At 38.8% G+C, this 22,523-nt stretch overlaps 1 pseudogene; it reads left to right on the top strand.

Moving 5' to 3' along the window:
- LOC138319708 (protein cappuccino-like) overlaps nucleotides 1-22,523 on the top strand; it is an 85,763-nt pseudogene that overhangs the window by 200 nt on the left and 63,040 nt on the right.

Raw genomic sequence — 22,523 nt, forward strand, 5'->3', positions numbered from 1 at the left:
TTGTTTTGAAAGTTTACATAATGTTTATCACGATTCGTCCATATTCCGGTATTTATCTGGTGTTTGTATTTCGTAATGTGTTATTAGATGTTGTCCCATTTATTGAATTCACTTTAGGGGCAGTTGAAAACAAGTGATTTCATTGTTATAATTTTCAGTGTACTTAGTGGCACCAAGTAGGTAAATAGCCATTTTAATAAAATCAAAATGATCATGGTATCTGTATCAGGCCACTCACTTAATCGACACTCTTGATCAAATATGACTTATATTTACTAATTTTACTAATTTTTGTATAACAAAAGCAGCAAAAACACAAGCTAACATCTTCAAAAACAGAGTGGATGAATACTGGAACCAGCAGGAAATCAAATAGGCCTACAACAACCACAAAGGGAACATTTGCTTAACAGGAAGCAACATTTATTAGTGTTTTCCTGATTGTCAATTATAATCAATATCTAAATGGGAATGCTATGGCAACCAATTGTCAAAAATTATATATAATTATAAGATGTACATGTATGAACATTGATGTTAGTTTCAAAAGTAGAATTACAAGTAAATTTTTCAGTCATTTTACTCTTAAAAAAAGCATTATAATTACCAATCAAGTACAACTAATTATAAATGTGGTCATAGAAAAAAAAACAATGCATGTAGTAGGCAACGATATAGATTATGATGAAGTAAAGCTAATGCTTTAATAATGAAGGTATAATCAATACCCGTTGTGTACCAGCAAAAGTTCTTACTTTTTGTTTCAATAATTTATGATTTAACAGCTACGGGATATTGAGATGATTGGAGTCGCTCATGTTTGAAGTTTGATCCAGATCACCTCTTGTACATATCTGTTGTTAATGGTGTGGAATGTGCTGAAGTATAATCAAATTGTGTACCAGCTGATCCTTTTGTTTTGATTCCAGATGGTCGGTCATGTGTGAAGTTTGATCCAGATCACCTCTGTACATATCTGTTGTTAATGGTGTGGAATGGCTGGAGATAATGGATTGACCTCGGATGTGTATACACAACAAGTTTTCCCCTGCAAACTGCTTCATCGGTTTTACAGTATAATGACGCGTCAGAGATGAGTATCTAATAATACAAACTTATACAATCTCATCATGGCTGATGACAGCAGTGTTGAGAATGTGATGAACACTTTACAGTCCCTCCACATAAGTGACCAACACCAACAGGCTACTGGAGACCAAGAAAAACAGGGAAATATATTCGGAAGGACTCAAGGGACAGGCAGATCAGATAATGCCCCGGGACATGTGCAATCAGACTCGGAAACGGTTGGTGTGGAGCTTTCTCGAGAGGAAAGACGGCGACAACGAAGACAAGAAAGAGCCAGATCACGAGAGTCGTCTATGGAACGGACAAATAGTGAGGAGGCAAGTTCAAAAGATAATGAATCAGGTGGTCAAAAAACAAGACGGAGACGATTTATTACAAGAGATTCAGATTCTAATGAATGTGAGAGCAATGTCAGTGCAGAAGTATCATCTGGCGTTGTACCTGTATTAGATTCCACCAAACTCCCTCGCAGTCGTCAGATCAGGAAATCATTCGAAAAAGATGCAACACCACCTGTGACATTACCTGTCAAAATAGTTGATGAGGTGCCCAAGTTAGATGCAACATTAAGTAAAAGCTGAGGACTTACAGCGAAGACGACAAAGGAGACGAGAACTAAGTGCAGAACGAAGGGCCAGGATTGGGATGGGCACTGCTCCTCTTGTCTCTCCTGAACCAGATATTATGCCTACAGAGGTCAAGGCCACTGCTGGTCCAACTGCAATAAACTGGGTAAAACAATCTAAATAATGTGCAAAATAATATGTCTAACTGTCTGCCAGCTGGTGATTCTGACAGCAAAAATGATGTTGGTATTCCTGTCCCTGTGATTAAACACTCTGAGGTAGTTACTGCTCAGTCATCAGGCTACCAAAGCAATGACGAGTCAACTGGACAGACAAAATATAAACTCCTAAGGACTCCAAGGAGCGATGGGAGGACAGAGACGATTATCAGGGAGTGATTGTGTGTCTAGTTCTCAAAGTACAAAGCATAACCTTCATGTTCAGAGTCCAAAACCCAGTGAATGCAATATTCCCCACAGAAACAGAACAAAAAAATGCTACATTGATATTTCAGTCAAGTCATGATATGAATTGGAGATAATAGGAGTGGTGGAAAAGAGAATATAGACACTGGTAATGCTCCTACAGTTAGTTCTCCAACAAGCCCCACCTACAAACTCAGTATGCAGAATCTCTCTCCTAAGCCTGTACAGTCCTCCCTGGTAAACATGATGGGGAGGGATCATCACCAACGTTACCTCACCCTGGCCAGCTAACACGGCTATATCCTCCGTCACTGTAGTCCTCTGCCAGGAGACCCGCCCCAGTCTCCCCATCCCTCAGATCAGACAGTGAGTCCAGACACAGTCCTAGTCTAGCCAAAATGGAAGTAGGTCTCGCCATGGATTCCAGGATCAACGCCAAGTAATGTCTCAGAGTGTTGAGGAGATGTACAAACAGGAAAAAGGAGCCTACATCTTCTACAAAAAGTAGCCAAGTCTATGGACTTCAATGAACAGAATGCATTTAAAGGTTCCTCCTCCTTAAAACGGACAGCTCTCGTTACAGACCTGGACAAGGCCATGCAGCAGGGGGATGGACCAGGAGAAGACTCCATAGAGCTGTTTAAGAATCGATGAGCAGGCATCAGAACAAGGCAATAAGGTTGGTACAGTGAGTGGTGGGTGTCATCGGTTCTCCAGGGGAGGACGGGGGTCCAGGAAACAGATTTAGATGCTGGAAACTGTGACCTAGCAAATACAGAAACACCAACTAAAGCAACAGTGCCATTATGTCTGGGCAGTTACATCGTCGAATAGTGGAAAGTTATTGTCGTCCACTCAGAGATAATTATCAGAAACTGCAGGAGAAGGTAGCATCCCACCGACAAAGAACCGGGTCGGATTCATTCTCTTCTGGAAAAGGAACCAAATATGAAAAAGGTGAAGGAAAGACAGAAAAATGTGGCATGACTACCTACAGGACCTCAGGTTAATATGGACGACGCTGTAAAATGGCCGGAACTCTGTACCAGGGAAACTGGACTTCACACATCTCGATGTATTTGAAGGTATATGATCATGATGATAAAGATAAGTTAGAATTAAAAAAAAAATGTTTTCTTAAACATACATTTTGGTCTAATAATTATGTTGAGACTATGTACTGAATGTAAATAGATATGAAAATCTTTGTAAACAGTATAGAAAATAGACCTGTAGATATATTGCAATTAAACAAAATAGAAAATAGACCTGTAGATATATTGAATTTAAACAATATAGAAAATAGACCTGTAGATATATTGAATTTAAACAATATAAAAATAGACCTTAGTCTGTGTAGATATATTGAATTTAAACAATATAGAAAATAGACCTGTAGTCTGTGTAGATATATTGAATTTAAACAATATAGAAAATAGTCTTATAGACCTGTAGATATATTTGAATTTAAACAATGTAAAAAATAGACCTGTAGATCTAGACCTGTAGATATATTGAATTTAAACAATATAGAAAATAGACCTGTAGATATATTGAATTTAAACAATAGAGAAAATAGACCTGTAGATATATTGAATTTAAACAATATAGAAAATAGACCTGTAGATATATTGAATTTAAACAATATAGAAAATAGACCTGTAGATATATTGAATTTAAACATATAGAAAATAGACCCTGTAGATATATTAGAATTTATTTAAACAAAACTCTGTAATCAATATTCCAAGCTGTACAATATCATCATGCCAATTCATATGATCACCTCTGTACATTATCTGTTGTATTATGGTTGTGGAAATGGCTGGCAGATAATGGAATGACCTCGGGGGTGGGATGTGTATACACACAACTAGTTTTACCCTGCAAACTTGGCTTCGATTTTCATCGGTTTTACAGGTATAATGAACGCCGGTCCGAGTAGCATTGATTATCTAGATTATACAAACTTATACAACACCATCTCTCTCTCTCTGGCTGATGAACAGCGGGTGTTGAGAATGCGTGATGAAACACTTTAACAGTCCCCGGGGTGCTCCTCATAAGTGACGAGGGGCGGCAACATACCAATCCAGGCGAGGCGAGCGGAACCAAGAAATACAGTGAAGTATCATTCGGTAAGGACTCAATGGTACAGGCCGAGTCAGATAATGCCCAGGGGAAATGTGCAAAGGGGGATGCAGACTCGGGGAGGATCGGTTGGTGTGGATCTTTCTTTCTATCTATCTCGAAGAGTAAAGGACGGCTACAAGGCGAAAGACAAGACGGCGGAGGTGGCCCTATCACGAGAGTCTGGAGCGTATGGATCGGACAAATATTAGTGGAGGAGGCCAATAGTTCCAAAAGATAATGAATCAGGCTGTGTCAAAAAAACAAGACGCGCGAGGACTGGCGTTTATTACATGAGATTCAGCTTCTAAAGGGTGGGAATGTGCGGATCATTGTCAGTGCAGAAGTATCATCTGGGCGTCTTTGTACCCGGGGGGTGTAATTGATTCCACCCAAACTCCCTCGGCAGTCGGTCAAGATCAGGAAATCATTCGAAAAAAAAAGAATTGGGCAACACCACCTGTGAACATTACCGGTGTCAAATTAGGTTGATGAGAGTTCCCATAGATAGATGCAACATAATGATCATATGCTGAGGACTTACAGGCGTAAGACGACGCAAAAGGGGGAGTGGCACGAGAACTAAGTGGAGAACTAAGGGCCAGGATTGGTGCTGGGCACTCTCCGCTCCTATCAATGTCTCTTCCAGAAACCAGATATTATGGCCTAACAGTGGTCAAGGCCCACGTGCTGGTTAGGGCCAGGGACTGGGCAAATAAACAGGGGGGTAAACAATCTAAATTAATTGTGCAAAAAAATAATATGTCTAAACTGTCTGCCCAGATGGTATATCTGTACAGCAAATATGATGTTGGTTATTTCCTGTCCCTGTGATGGTAACAACTCTCTGAGTTAGTTACTGCTCTGTAATAAGGCTTACCATAAAGGCCCACCCAAACCCCAAACATATATCCCCACCCCTTATGCACCCCTAATTACGGAGGTCATACCTGGCCAGACAAATTATATATACTCCTAGAGACTGGCCAAGGTAAGCGGATGAGGGAGACAGAGACGATATAATCAGGGAGTGATTGTGTGTCCTAGGATCTCCAAGTACAAAAGGCAATAACCGTGGGGTTGCATTACATGGGTAGGTCCAAAAACCCAATGGAATGCAATAATTCCGACAGAATAAACTGAACAAAAAATGCGAGCATGGGGTGATTGATTCAAATTCCAGTCAAGTTCCAGTGATATGGAAATGGAGATTATTAGGGAGTGGGGTCGAAAAAGAGAATATAGACTATGGTAATGGTCCTACAGGTTTAGTTCTCCTACAAGCCCCACTCTTCAAAACACAGTATGTGTGTCAGAATCTCTCCTCCTAAGCCGTTGGGGACTAGTTCCTCCTGGGGTAAACCATGCATTGTGGGAGGTGGGGTGATCATCTCCCAACGTTCTCCACCCTGGACAGACTAACCCGGGCTATAACGCTTCGATCCCGGGTGTGGCGGGAATCCATCGCAGGGCGTACGGCTGGGGGGCGCCCAGTGCCTCCGCCATCCCTCCGATCAGTACGAGTGATGTCACAAGACACTGAGTCCTGGGAGTCCGTAGGGGCCGAGGAAGGAAAGTAGGTCCTACGCCATGGATACGGATTGAACAGAACGGGCCACAAGTGAAGTCTCAGAGTGTTTGAATGAGGAAGTTCAAACAGGAGAAAAAAGGAGCCTTTACATCTTCTATCAAAAAAGTAGCGAAGTCTATCGGAATGAGGCAATGAACCACGAATGCATTTAGGCACGGGTTGGGAGCCTCCTCCTTAAAACAGCGGTCAGCTCGCTCGTATTACAGGGTGTCCTGGGGACCACGTCGAGTCACAAAGATGTGGCGGAGCAGATGGGACCAGGAGATGACTCCGCATATACTAGTTTAAGAAGGGGCGATTAGCCGTGACATCAGTACAAGGCAATTAGGTTGGAAACAGTGAGAGAGGCTCATGTTGGTGTCAACGGTTCTCCGGGGAGGGACGGTTTGCTCCAGTTAAACAGATTTAGATGCTGGAAACTGTGACCCCTAGGCAAATACAGAACACCAACTAAAGCAACAGTGCCTATGTCTGGCAAGTACATCGTCGAATAGTGGTTGGAAAGTTAATGTCAGTCAGCTCATGAGAGATAATATAACAGCATACTGCAGGAGGGAAAGGTTAGCTTCCCACCGACAACAGTAAAACTGGAGGTCGGATTCTTCTCTTACTGGAAAGGGGGGGGGGGGGGGACCCCAATATGAAAAAGGTGAAGGAAATACAGAAAACTGTGGATGACTCCAACAAGACCTCAGGTTAATTTGGAACCGACGCTGTAAAATGGCCGGAATCTGTACCAGGGGAAACTGGACTTTCACACATATCGATGTATTTGAAGGTATAGGTATCAGATGATCATGATGATATAGATTAAGGTTGAGAATTTAAAAAAAAAATTTTTTCGTTAAACATACATTTTTTCGGTCTAATAATTATGTTGAGACTCATGGATACTTGAATGTAAATAGATATGAAATCATTTGTAAACACTGTATAGAAAAATAGACCTGTAGATATATTGCAATTATAAACAAATCAGAATATAGACCTGATAGATATATTGAATTTAAACCAATATTACGAAATTATGACCTGTAAGATATATTGAATTTAAAACAATATAGAAAATAGACCAGAAGTCTGTGTAGATATATTGAATTTAAACTAATATAGAAAATGAGTCTATAGACCCTTTAGAAATATTGATGATTTAAAAAAATGTATAAAAAAATTAGATCTAGACCTTTATTATATATTGAATTTAAACAATATAGAAAATAGACCTGTAGATATATTGAATTTAAACAATATAGAAAATAGACCTGTAGATATATTGAATTTAAACAATATAGAAAATAGACCTGTAGGATATAATGAATTTAAACAATATAGAAAATAGACCTGTACGATATATTGAAATTATAAATCAATATAGAAAATGATAGTCGCTGTAAGATATATTGAATTAAAATAAACAATATAGAAAATAGACCTGTAGATATATTTATATTTAAACAATAAAGAAAATAGACCTGTTAGATATATCGAATATTTAAACAATATAGAAAAATAGACCTGTAGATATATTCGAATTTACAACAATATAGAAAATATACGGTAAGTAGTACTGTGTAGATATATTAATGTCAATACGAAATAAAGAAATAGACCTGTAGAAATATTGAATTCAAACAATATAGGAAAATAGACCAGTAGATATATCGAAATTTAAACAATAGAGAAAATAGTTAACCTGTAGATATATTGAATTTAAACATTAAGAAAATAGAACCTGTAGATATAACTGAGATTGTTGTATAACAGATCTTTAACATATACCATTACTGGTAGTAGCTACAATATTTAGGTACTCAAACATTTCTTTTTTACTTGGACACAGGGAAGATGCTACTCCAGTTCCTATGTTCATCAATAGATGAAAATCACTACTTACGTCTCATATTGACCCCCCATGACCTCCAGGTGGTCATTTCACAGGTGGTCACTTGTCTCATAGCCACCGGTATCATCAAGGAACTAGAGGAACGAGAAGGACAGTTTGTCTTCAGGGTGAGTATATATACTGCAAACAGAATGTGATGTCATTTATACAACAGAGCAGTATATAAGAAAAAAAATCTAATCTCTAGATTTTAGGCTTTCTGTGCATTACCTGGACTTAACAAAATGTTGAATATGTGAGTAATACGGAGGTTTCGAGATCCCAAAACGACATGGGTAAAGTACAATTTACTGTAAATTAGTCTCACCATCCAGTGATTATGACTTCACCATTTGATGCAAGTTTCATGACGTCATAATCACCGGAAGGTGCAGTGGGACTAATTGACAGTAAATTGAAATTTACCTACGTCGTTTTGGGATCTCAACACTCCCGTATTCTCCTGCATTATTGAGATAAGGGTGAAGGTCTAGTGACTCCAAAAGGGAGACAACTCCCACAGTCTTACTTGAATTCATACATTTTTTTGTAACATGAGCATTAGTATTAGTTTTAATGGGATTCGAAGTACACTTCATGCTCACTGTTGCAATGTCATTACTAGTAAATGTGAATACAATAGGGTATATTGTACTGCACAATACAGGTAATTAAGTGAAGTTATTTTTCTATTGTATTCAGTTTTGATATAAAAAAAACTTTTTCATTTAAAATTTAATTTACATGAAGTCATTACATTATGTTCAGAGAGTGACAACCTGTAAAGCCAGGTTATCATTTATATACATATATTAAATTTAACAGTCTTTTTAAATTATTTTAATTTGTTAGTTTTTGAAAGCCTTGCTAAGAAAAATGAAAGAAACATTAATTATCCTACCTGCATGTTGCAGAAAGAAGTTTCATTTCTTTCTTTTTTCATGATGGCTATCAGTTATCTGATGTATGGCCTGAAAATATAGCAGAAATGTACATTTCATTTGACAAATGGTTCCATTAGTGAACTGATTCATGGATCTGTGGAGACCAAATTTCCAGTTTGTGATTGCTATCATGTTAATGACATCATCTGGTACCATAGAGGTATACACATGTATTTATAATGGAATCTTTTATATGACCAGAAAATCTTTTATAGATCATCTAAAACATGCATTAATAGTATTGCTGCCTGCCTGTTGCATTACTTCTGATATATATTAAAGCTCAGTTGATGTAGATAAACAGCTTCAAAAGATATATGTATTACCCATTCCTTATATACCTAACATGACAACATTAATTCCCCATATCATCCATGGTATATTTTTCAACTGAAATATTGTAAGAAATGGTCTCTCTAATACATTATATGTATACGTGAACAGCACTGTATTAATACAATATTAATAAGTACCTCTATCCTTCTATATATGTATGTATAGATGTCCTGATGTACACCCTATTATGACAGAAAAGATTATCCCTGTCCTGATGTACACCTCATTATGACAGACAATATATTACCCCTGTCCTGATGTACACCTTCATTATGACAGACAATATTACCCCTGTCCCTGATGTACATTCATTATGACAGACAATATTACCCCTTCCTGATGTACACCTCATTATGACAGACAATATTACCCCTCTCCTGATATGTACACCTCATTATGACAGACAATATTATCCTATCCTGATGTACACCCTATTATGACAGACAATATTACCCCTATCCTGATGTACACCTCATTATGACAGACAATATTACCCCTCTCCTGATGTACACCTCATTATGACAGACAATATTACCCCTGTCCTGATGTACACCCTATTATGACAGACAATATTACCCCTTTCCTGATGTACACCTCATTATGACAGACAATATTACCCCTGTCCTGATGTATACCTCATTATGACAGACAATATTACCCCTTTCCTGATGTACACCTCATTATGACAGACAATATTACCCCTATCATGATGTACACCCTATTATGACAGACAATATTACCCCTCTCCTGATGTACACCTCATTATGACAGACAATATTACCCCTATCCTGATGTACACCCTATTATGACAGACAATATTACCCCTTTCCTGATGTACACCCTATTATGACAGACAATATTACCCCTCCCCTGATGTACACCCTATTATAACAGACAATATTACCCCTTTCCTGATGTACACCCTATTATGACAGACAATATTACCCCTATCCTGATCATGATGTACACCTCATTATGACAGACAATATTACCCCTATCCTGATGTACACCTCATTATGACAGACAATATTACCCCTGTCCTGATGTACACCCCTATTATGACAGACAATATTACCCCTTCCCTGATGTACACCCTATTATGACAGACAATATTACCCCTGTCCTGATGTACACCTCATTATGACAGACAATATTACCCCTATCCTGATTGTACACCCTATTATGACAGACAATATTACCCCTCCCCTGATGTACACCTCATTATGACAGACAATATTACCCCTATCCTGATGTACACCTCATTATGACAGACAATATTACCCCTATCCTGATGTACACCTCATTATGACAGACAATATTACCCCTGTCCTGGTGTACACCTCATTATGACAGACAATATTACCCCTGTCCTGGTGTACACCTCATTATGAGAGACAATATTACCCCTATCCTGATGTACACCTCATTATGACAGACAATATTATCCCTGTCCTGGTGTACATCTCATTATGACAGACAATATTACACCTGTCCTGGTGTACACCTCATTATGAGAGACAATATTACCCCTGTCCTGATCATGATGTACACCTCATTATGAGAGACAATATTACCCCTATCCTGATGTACACCTCATTATGACAGACAATATTATCCCTGTCCTGATGTACACCCTATTATGACAGACAATATTACCCCTGTCCTGGTGTACACCTCATTATGAGAGACAATATTACCCCTGTCCTGATCATGATGTACACCTCATTATGAGAGACAATATTACCCCTATCCTGATGTACACCTCATTATGACAGACAATATTATCCCTGTCCTGATGTACACCCTATTATGACAGACAATATTACCCCTAGCCTGATGTACACACCTCATTATGACAGACAATATTACCCCTAGTCCTGATGTACACCTCATTATGACAGACAATATTTACCCCTGTCCTGATGTACACCCTATTATGACAGACAATATTACCCCTGTCCTGATGTACACCCTCATTATGACAGACAATATTACCCCTTTGTCCTGATGTACACCCTATTATGACAGACAATATTACCCCTATCCTGATGTACACCTCATTATGACAGACAATATTACCCCTGTCCTGATGTACACCTCATTATGACAGACAATATTACCCCTGTCCTGATGTACACCTCATTATGACAGACAATATTACCCCTATCCTGATGTACACCTCATTATGACAGACAATATTATCCCTGTCCTGATGTACACCCTATTATGACAGACAATATTACCCCTGTCCTGATGTACACCCATTATGACAGACAATATTACCCCCTATCCTGATGTACACCTCATTATGACAGACAATATTACCCCTATCCTGATGTACACCTCATTATGACAGACAATATTACCCCTGTCCTGATGTACACCCTATTATGACAGACAATATTACCCCTCTCCTGATGTACACCTCATTATGACAGACAATATTACCCCTATCCTGATGTACACCTCATTATGGCAGACAATATTACCCCTCTCCTGATGTACACCTCATTATGACAGACAATATTACCCCTGTCCTGATGTACACCTCATTATGACAGACAATATTACCCCTTTCCTGATGTACACCTCATTATGACAGACAATATTACCCCTATCCTGATGTACACCCTCATTATGACAGACAATATTACCCCTATTCCTGATGTACACCTCATTATGACAGACAATATTACCCCTATCCTGATGTACACCTCATTATGACAGACAATATTACCCCTCCTCCTGATGTACACCTCATTATGACAGACAATATTACCCCTATCCTGATGTACACCTCATTATGACAGACAATATTACCCCTATCCTGATGTACACCCTATTATGACAGACAATATTACCCCTTTCCTGATGTACACCCTATTATGACAGACAATATTACCCCCTTCCTGATGTACACCTCATTATGACAGACAATATTACCCCTATCCTGATGTACACCTCATTGTGACAGACAATATTACCCCTATCCTGATGTACACCCTATTATGACAGACAATATTACCCCTATCCTGATGTACACCTATTATGACAGACAATATTACCCCTGTCCTGGTGTACACCTCATTATGACAGACAATATTACCCCTATCCTGATGTACACCTCATTATGACAGACAATATTACCCCTGTCCTGATGTACACCTCATTATGACAGACAATATTACCCCTGTCCTGATGTACACCTCATTATGACAGACAATATTACCCCTATCCTGATGTACACCTCATTATGACAGACAATATTACCCCTTTCATGATGTACACCCTATTATGACAAACAATATTACCCCTCCCCTGATGTACACCCTATTATAACAGACAATATTACCCCTTTCCTGATGTACACCCTATTATGACAGACAATATTACCCCTCCCCTTATGTACACCTCATTGTGACAGACAATATTACCCCTATCCTGATGTACACCCTATTATGACAGACAATATTACCCCTCTCCTGATGTACACCTCATTATGACAGACAATATTACCCCTGTCCTGATGTACACCTCATTATGACAGACAATATTACCCCTATCCTGATGTACACCTCATTATGACAGACAATATTACCCCTGTCCTGGTGTACACCTCATTATGACAGACAATATTACCCCTATCCTGATGTACACCTCATTATGACAGACAATATTACCTCTGATGTACACCCATTATCCTGCAATGTACACCTCATTATGACAGACAATATTACCCCTGTCCTGATGTACACCTCATTATGACAGACAATATTACTCCTAGCCTGATGTACACCCTATTATAACAGACAATATTACCCCTAGCCTGATGTACACCTCATTATAACAGACAATATTATCCTTGTCCTGATGTACACCTCATTATGACAGACAATATTACCCCTCTCCTGATGTACACCCTATTATGACAGACAATATTACCCCTCTCCTGATGTACACCTCATTATGACAGACAATATTACCCCTATCCTGATGTACACCCTATTATGACAGACAATATTACCCCTTTCCTGATGTACACCCTATTATGACAGACAATATTACCCCTATCCTGATGTACACCTCATTATGACAGACAATATTACCCCTGTCCTGATGTACACCTCATTATGACAGACAATATTACCCCTATCCTGATGTACACCTCATTATGACAGACAATATTACCCCTTGTCCTGATGTACACCTCTATTATGACAGACAATATTACCCTCTGTCCTGAGTGTACATCTCATTATGACAGACAATATTACCCCTGTCCTGATGTACACCTCATTATGACAGACAATATTACCCCTGTCCTGATGTACACCTCATTATGACAGACAATATTACCCCTATCCTGATGTACACCTCATTATGACAGACAATATTACCCCTATCCTGATGTACACCTCATTATGACAGACAATATTACCCCTCTCCTGATGTACACCTCATTATGACAGACAATATTACCCCTATCCTGATGTACACCCTATTATGACAGACAATATTACCCCTTTCCTGATGTACACCTCATTATGACAGACAATATTACCCCTTTCCTGATGTACACCTCATTATGACAGACAATATTACCCCTGTCCTGATGTACACCTCATTATGACAGACAATATTACCCCTGTCCTGATGTACACCTCATTATGACAGACAATATTACCCCTCTCCTGATGTACACCTCATTATGACAGACAATATTACCCCTATCCTGATGTACACCCTATTATGACAGACAATATTACCCCTCTCCTGATGTACACCTCATTATGACAGACAATATTACCCCTAGCCTGATGTACACCTCATTATGACAGACAATATTACCCCTGTCCTGATGTACACCTCATTATGACAGACAATATTACCCCTATCCTGATGTACACCTCATTATGACAGACAATATTACCCCTAGCCTGATGTACACCTCATTATGACAGACAATATTACCCCTGTCCTGATGTACACCCTATTATGACAGACAATATTACCCCTCTCCTGATGTACACCTCATTATGACAGACAATATTACCCCTATCCTGATGTACACCTCATTATGACAGACAATATTACCCCTGTCCTGATGTACACCCTATTATGACAGACAATATTACCCCTCTTCTGATGTACACCTCATTATGACAGACAATATTACCCCGGTACCCATAGCCTGATGTACACCTCATTATGACAGACAATATTACCCCTGTCCTGATGTACACCTCATTATGACAGACAATATTACCCCTAGCCTGATGTACACCTCATTATGACAGACAATATTACCCCTGTCCTGATGTACACCCTATTATGACAGACAATATTACCCCTCTTCTGATGTACACCTCATTATGACAGACAATATTACCCCTAGCCTGATGGACACCTCATTATGACAGACAATATTACCCCTATCCTGATTACACCCTATTATGACAGACAATATTACCCCTAGCCTGATGTACACCTCATTATGACAGACAATATTACCCCTATCCTGATTACACCCTATTATGACAGACAATATTACCCCTATCCTGATGTACACCTCATTATGACAGACAATATTACCCCTCTCCTGATGTTCACCTGATTATGACAGACAATATTTCCCTATCCTGATGTACACCTCATTATGGCAGACAATATTACCCCTTCTGGTGTACATCTCATTATGACAGACAATATTACCCCTGTCCTGGTGTACACCTCATTATGAGAGACAATATTACCCCTGTCCTGATGTACACCTCATTATGACAGACAATATTACCCCTGTCCTGATGTACACCTCATTATGACAGACAATATTACCCCTTTCCTGATGTACACCTCATTATGACAGACAATATTATCCCTGTCCTGGATGTACACCCTATTATGACAGACAATATTACCCCTTTCCTGATGTACACCCTATTATGACAGACAATATTACCCCTCCCCTGATGTACACCCTATTATGACAGACAATATTACCCCTTTCCTGATGTACACCTCATTATGACAGACAATATTACCCCTCTCCTGATGTACACCTCATTATGACAGACAATATTACCCCTATCCTGATGAACACCTCATTATGGACAGAACAATATTACCCCTATCCTGATGTACACCTCATTATGACAGACAATATTACAGCTTTCCTGATGTATACCTCATTATGACAGACAATATTACCCCTTTCCTGATGTACACCTCATTATGACAGACAATATTACCCCTGTCCTGATGTACACCTCATTTTGACTGACAATATTACCCCTACCCTCCTGATGTACACCTCATTATGACAGACAATATTACCCCTGTCCTGGTGTACATCTCATTATGACAGACAATATTACCCCTGTCCTGATGTACATCTCATTATGACAGACAATATTACCCCTGTCCTGATGTACACCTCATTATGACAGACAATATTACCCCTATCCTGATGTACACCTCATTATGACAGACAATATTACCCCTGTCCTGATGTACACCTCATTATGACAGACAATATTACCCCTGTCCTGATGTACACCTCATTTGACTGACAATATTACCCCTATCCTGATGTACACCTCATTATGACAGATAATATTACCCCTGTCCTGGATGTACACCTCATTATGACAGACAATATTACCCCTAGCCTGATGTACACCCTATTATTACAGACAATATTACCCCTATCCTGATGTACACCTATTATGACAGACAATATTACCCCTACCCTGTACATTATCAACATTTACTCTGATGTACACCTCATTATGACAGACAATATTACCCCTGTCCTGATGTACACCTCATTATGACAGACAATATTACCCCTATCCTGATGTACACCTCATTATGACAGACAATATTACCCCTTTCCTGATGTAAACACTATTATGACAGACAATATTACCCCTATCCTGATGTACACCTCATTATGACAGACAATATTACCCCTATCCTGATGTACTTCTCATTATGACAGACAATATTACCCCTAGCCTGATGTACACCTCATTATGACAGACAATATTACCCCTCCCTGATGTACACCTCATTATGAGAGACAATATTACCCCTGTCCTGATCATGATGTACACCTCATTATGACAGACAATATTACCCCTATCCTGATGTACACCTCATTATGACAGACAATATTACCCCTATCCTGATGTACACCCTATTATGACAGACAATATTACCCCTTTCCTGATGTACACCTCATTATGACAGACAATATTACCCCTATCATGATGTACACCTCATTATGACAGACAATATTACCCCTGTCCTGGTGTACATCTCATTTTGACACACAATATTACCCATATCCTGATGTACATCCTATTATGACAGACAATATTACCCCTATCCTGATGTACACCCCATTATGACAGACAATATTACCCCTCTTTTGATGTATACATCTTTATGATGTATACATCTTTATGACAGATAAGATTACCCCTATCCTGATGTACACCCCATTATAGCAGACAATATTACCCCTATCCTGATGTACACCTCATTATGTCAGACAATATTACCCCTCTCCTGATGTACACCTCCTTATGACAGACAATATTACCCCTATCCTGATCATGATGTACACCTCATTATGACAGACAATATTATCCCTCTTATGATGTACACCCCATTATGGCAGACAATATTACCCCTATCCTAATGTACACCTCATTATAGCAGACAATATAATCCCAATGTAACCCTATTATGACAGAAAATATTTACCTCTATCCTGAAATAATGATGATATCTCCTTGTCACATACACACCAGTTTGAAGTGAGATACTATCATTGCCCAAACAAAGCCAGATACCTGTATGTTAGCTCCACCTTTCACTTACCTGTGTGTTTGGTACCTGTTATCCAGGTAATGTCTGTGCCTGTGAGGCCACTATCATCAGTATTATATGGCCATTTGTTTCCTTGGTGATAGTTTTCACCTGAAGCCTGCAGTCCCTGGTTATCATGGTTTTTAGGACTCAGGGATGTAATATGTTCCAGTGTTGATGATACCCTATAATAGATACTTTCTGACTACAGTTCTGCCTCAGGACCACAGATTTGTCACCAGACGCTGTAAATTGATGGTCTGCATTTGTGGTAATTTGATGTATAATTGAGTTAAAATGCATCACTACAGCTGTGGATAGAGTTAATTATGAAGTAAATGTCGCCAGAGTGTCATTCCATATATTACATATAGATCACAATAGTGTTTTACTGTGCTGACTCAATGCCTGGGAGTGTGTGGAGGTTTCATCTGTCACGATTCTATAGTATAGAAGTTTGGTAGCTATAGATAAAGCAGTACAACTGTTGGTAGGGTGTGTCATCCTTCCAAATGCCGTACGAGGTGATAAAGTCGAATTCGTCTTTGGCTCTTTCGATTGTATGTATGGAAGATCAGTCTCCAGGAGAGGTAGGTTCAGCTAACATTTACATACTTTTTACCAGATGTAATTCTAATTGGTTGAACTGTAGGTTGATGGTCTTTCTCCAGATACTCCAACTTATCTGCACCACTTCAAACTGACACATCCTTATAATAAAATGACTCTGGTTATTAGTAATAGAATGTTAAACAAGATAGATTAAACTAAACCAAATATGGATTGTAAATCTTCTTATGAATATCAGTAACATTTCTAGATTTATTTCACATTAATCAGATTATATACCAGACATCATTTATCTACTAGTTCACACCAATTACGTTTATATTTCAGAGCCACAGAACTATTTCACCTGTACATTATCATCATTAGGTGGAAATCTTTACTGCAATACTTGAATCACTTTTAAACCCTAGGCTTTATGTATGTAATTGATGTACAGTGGATACCTAACTAGGTTCATGATAAAGTCTAAAGACATCAAGCATGTATTTCACACTGATGAATCCATTTCAGTCTGAGTTTGTAAGAGGTTTAGTACCTTGGTGTGTGAACTATTGTATTCTATTTATAGTTACTGCTGCCATGACAGTATGGTTATCAGTATAGAATATATTTAATAGTACTGAATGCAGTAGGCTGGAGTTCCATGGTTTGAATTAGCATCTATATATGACTTTGTTAAATTAATTTTGTATACATTCTTTAGTTTAGAAAGCATTTAGCTATTGGTACTAAAAATTTATATATAAACAGCTATACCTAGCATTCATTATCAGGTTTTCTTCCTCTTGCTCTAAATTATCACAATATTTAGTATATCTCTTGTAATCAGCTGCCTTTATATGAAGGGGGACTGTGGTGGTCAATAGTTAGGGTATCTCATCATTTATCACGTCTTGTACCTCTGGATCGCAAGGTGAAAATCCACTCAGGGGAGTTGCAAGGAAGACGATAAATATACGTCAATGGCTTTTCAGCCTACAAAACCTGGTACATATCCTTTAAATGACCTTGGCAGGACTTGAAGCAAAAAAAAAACACTTTCTTTTTTGTTATCATCAAAACAGATATAACATGCAAGCTACATATACATACAAGTAACTACTGCCTGCCTCTGTCACCAGGTATGGGGTGTACACAGGTGATGGGTTGCCTACCTCTGTCACCAGGTATGGGGTGTACACAGGTGATGGGTTGCCAACCTCTGTCACCAGGTATGGGGTGTACACAGGTGATGGGTTGCCTACCTCTGTCACCAGGTATGGGGTCTACACAGGTGATGGGTTGCCAACCTCTGTCACCAGGTATGGGGTGTACACAGGTGATGGGTTGCCTGCCTCTGTCACCAGGTATGGGGTGTACACAGGTGATGGGTTGCCTGCCTCTGTCACCAGGTATGGGGTGTACACAGGTGATGGGTTGCCTGCCTCTGTCACCAGGTATGGGGTGTACACAGGTGATGGGTTGCCTACCTCTGTCACCAGGTATGGGGTGTACACAGGTGATGGGTTGCCTGCCTCTGTCACCAGGTATGGGGTGTACACAGGTGATGGGTTGCCTGCCTCTGTCACCAGGTATGGGGTGTACACAGGTGATGGGTTGCCTGCCTCTGTCACCAGGTATGGGGTGTACACAGGTGATGGGTTGCCTGCCTCTGTCACCAGGTATATGGTATACACAGGTGATGGATGTCGATGAGGAAACCAATAGAGGCCACTCCCTTGGTACCTAGGACACCAGGCTATGTCCTAACTTATTTACGTCATATCATGATCAGTACAGTGTATAATGATAATCTCCACTAACACACACTTTACTCCGGTAACAATACTGATTACGTGAGGAATATCTGATCACTACGTACAACACAGGGATTAGAATTAGCTCTTATATTCTATGAATTGGACATGTGTATATTCAGAATTAATCTTCATTATGGGGCCTTCAGCCATTATAAAATTCTTATTCTGATTTTACATACTAAGATGCAGTCCTAGACGCCAGGGTTTTAGTTGACTTTGGGGGCTTGATTCAGCTGAAGTAAGATTATATTGATAAGTAACTACACAGACAACCACTATCCACCGTAGGAATTTAATTAAGTACTTCTCTGGTATTAGTATCTCTATATATGTATTAATTATTGAACACCGAATACAGTATCATAAGTGTGTTCTCCTTTCATCATTGGAAGAGAAATGGCTCTCTACCCTCAGTGTAGGTGGATCAGAATGTACTCAGTGTAGGTGGATCAGAATGTACTCAGTGTAGGTGGATCAGAATGTACTCAGTGTAGGAAGATCAGAATGTACTCAGTGTAGGTGGATCAGAATGTACTCAGTGTAGGTGGATCAGAATGTACTCAGTGTAGGTGGATCAGAATGTACTCAGTGTAGGAAGATCAGAATGTACTCATTGTAGGTGGATCAGAATGTACTCAGTGTAGGTGGATCAGAATGTACTCAGTGTAGGTGGATCAGAATGTACTCAGTGTAGGTAGATCAGAATGTACTCAGTGTAGGAAGATCAGAATGTACTCAGTGTAGGTGGATCAGAATGTACTCAGTGTAGGTGGATCAGAATGTACTCAGTGTAGGTGGATCAGAATGTACTCAGTGTAGGTGGATCAGAATGTACTCAGTGTAGGTGGATCAGAATGTACTCAGTGTAGGAAGACCAGAATGTACTCATTGTAGGTGGATCAGAATGTACTCAGTGTAGGTGGATCAGAATGTACTCAGTGTATGTGGATCAGAATGTACTCAGTGTAGGTGGATCAGAATGTACTCAGTGTAGGTAGATCAGAATGTACTCAGTGTATATACGTAGGTGGATCAGAATGTACACTTCACCCATTGTCTCAAAAGTTCAATAAAATTAAAATTCAGCCCCATTAACTACATAGGTTCTACCTTTCATTCGATTTTTTCCTTGTTAATTTTTGAAAAGGGAGACAAAAACAACTTTAAGACGGGGGGGGGGGGGGGGGGGGGTCATTAAGTGCATGTATTGGCGTCCTAAGGGTCAAACTAGTGGAGATAAGTATAAGTATTGGAGTCCTAAGGCTCAAATTAGGGGAGGTTATTGTAAGTATTAGAGTTCTAAGGTTCAAACTAGGGGGAGGTATATATATATGATTATAAGTATAGGAGTTATTGGTTTCAAAATAGGGGAGATAATCTATAGTAGAATAAGCATTGGGAGTCCTGAGTTTCCAACCATATAGGGGAGATAATCAAGTATTGAAACCAAACTGCTAACCTATTAGTCCTGTGTTTCAAACCAGGAGTATTAGTCCAAACTCCTAAAATAAAGACAAATTATCAAGTATGTAAAACATTTGTTTCAAATACTAGTATGGGTGATAATCAAGTATTATGTCCTGACTATCAAACCATATGGAGATAATCAAGTACCTTTGATAGATTAATGATGTTTTAAATTTTAGACTAGAGAAGATAACCTTATTCAGCTTCCAAACTAAAGAGAGATAATCAATTTTTGGATTACTTAGTGTCGAGGGAGAGGGAGATTATCAAATATCTAGTCCCCATTGACCTGATGGTGTACTGGTACAGTTTATAGGCATTTGTCTTTCTCTTAGCCAGTATGTAAGATTTGGTTCCTAGTACGTTTATAAAAAGGTCCGGGATCACCAGCCTGATCATGTAGAGAACCCTTGGCTGTCAGTCGTCAGAAGTGATTTATGTAATTTTATGACTTTATTTGCAGTCAATGTAAATATAAATATGTTTATACTTTTCTATAAGCGTAGATTTTAAAGTAATAGCTTACTTAGCATTGAAATTTAGTTAATTAGCAACAAATGTGTACATATAAGCATTGAACGTCTTTCAGTTGACATTCATAGTCAATATGAATGCCAACTGGACAGAGGCAAATTCCATGAAGCGTGCTAGCGCTTCATGTTGTATTTGCCTCTGTCCATTTGCCATTCATATTGGCTATGAATGCCAACTGAAAGACATTTCAATGCTTATATTTAAATTTGGTTACATTTTTATGTTGACATGCCAAGGGATTTTGCATTTATAATGAATTAATCATTCGTTATTGTCAAGGATGGAACAGCCATTTGAACAGTGTTTTTTGGTGACACTGGCACAACAATTGTGATGTCACAATGCTAATGACATCATAATAAGCGATTGAAGTTCATAGTCTATATGACTGCCAACTGCGCTTTGTAAGGTTACATAGTAGAACTGCAGTGAAAATGTGAATATTTGAGGGTGACCTCTGGATTATACCATTTGATACATCATCAATGATTTCTAATTAAATACATAAGAACTATCTTACCATCATAAACTACATGTATGTACTGTAAAACATTAACTCATCAAAGTGCTACTGACTTTGTTTGATTAGTTAGACATTTACAGATAAGATTTGTATTTCTAATTTCTATACAGTTTGATATAGGCCTGATATATGTGTGTATTGGATCGCTGGCCCCCATCTTACATGCTGGTATAGATACATACCCTAACACTAATATGTATAAACACACGGCCCAGCGACCGTTTGATCTCCTGATACTTACAGGTAGAAACTGAAAATTAATTGACCACGTTTAGATTGTCGGTCAGGTAGTTATCTAACAGGCCATGTTAGATTAACGTCTATCATGACTTGGGTGTCCATGGAGGGGTGACAATCTGTTCACTTTAAACACTAAGAGGGCATTGAATATGTGTAATGAAGGGCGAGATTATTACGGATTACATCAAGCTGCTTTGTTCCTCATATATAAAGGTATGTAATGGCCAGCATCCTCAGTGTTAGTATATTACATCTAACTCCTGGTTAATTAAACACAAGCTTGAGATTTACTTGTAGAACTTGGTAAATACATGTATATACAAACTTAAGACTTGGTGAATTAAATAGCTGAGATTTCGGTTGACTGGATATGAAGATGGATAACAGGTGTATCCTAGTTAATTATACCTACTCCCTCAGTAGACAATGAGCTGGCTCATCAATTACCACACCACTACAATAAAACACCCTGGCTGTATGTCATCACCTTTCAAACATCCCTTTATTGGAATCTAGGGGAAGTTTTATCATAAAATTATTAATTAACTTTTA

The sequence above is a fragment of the Argopecten irradians genome, chromosome 3 (genome assembly GCF_041381155.1).
Source record: "Argopecten irradians isolate NY chromosome 3, Ai_NY, whole genome shotgun sequence".
Classification (NCBI taxonomy): Eukaryota; Metazoa; Mollusca; class Bivalvia; order Pectinida; family Pectinidae; genus Argopecten; species Argopecten irradians.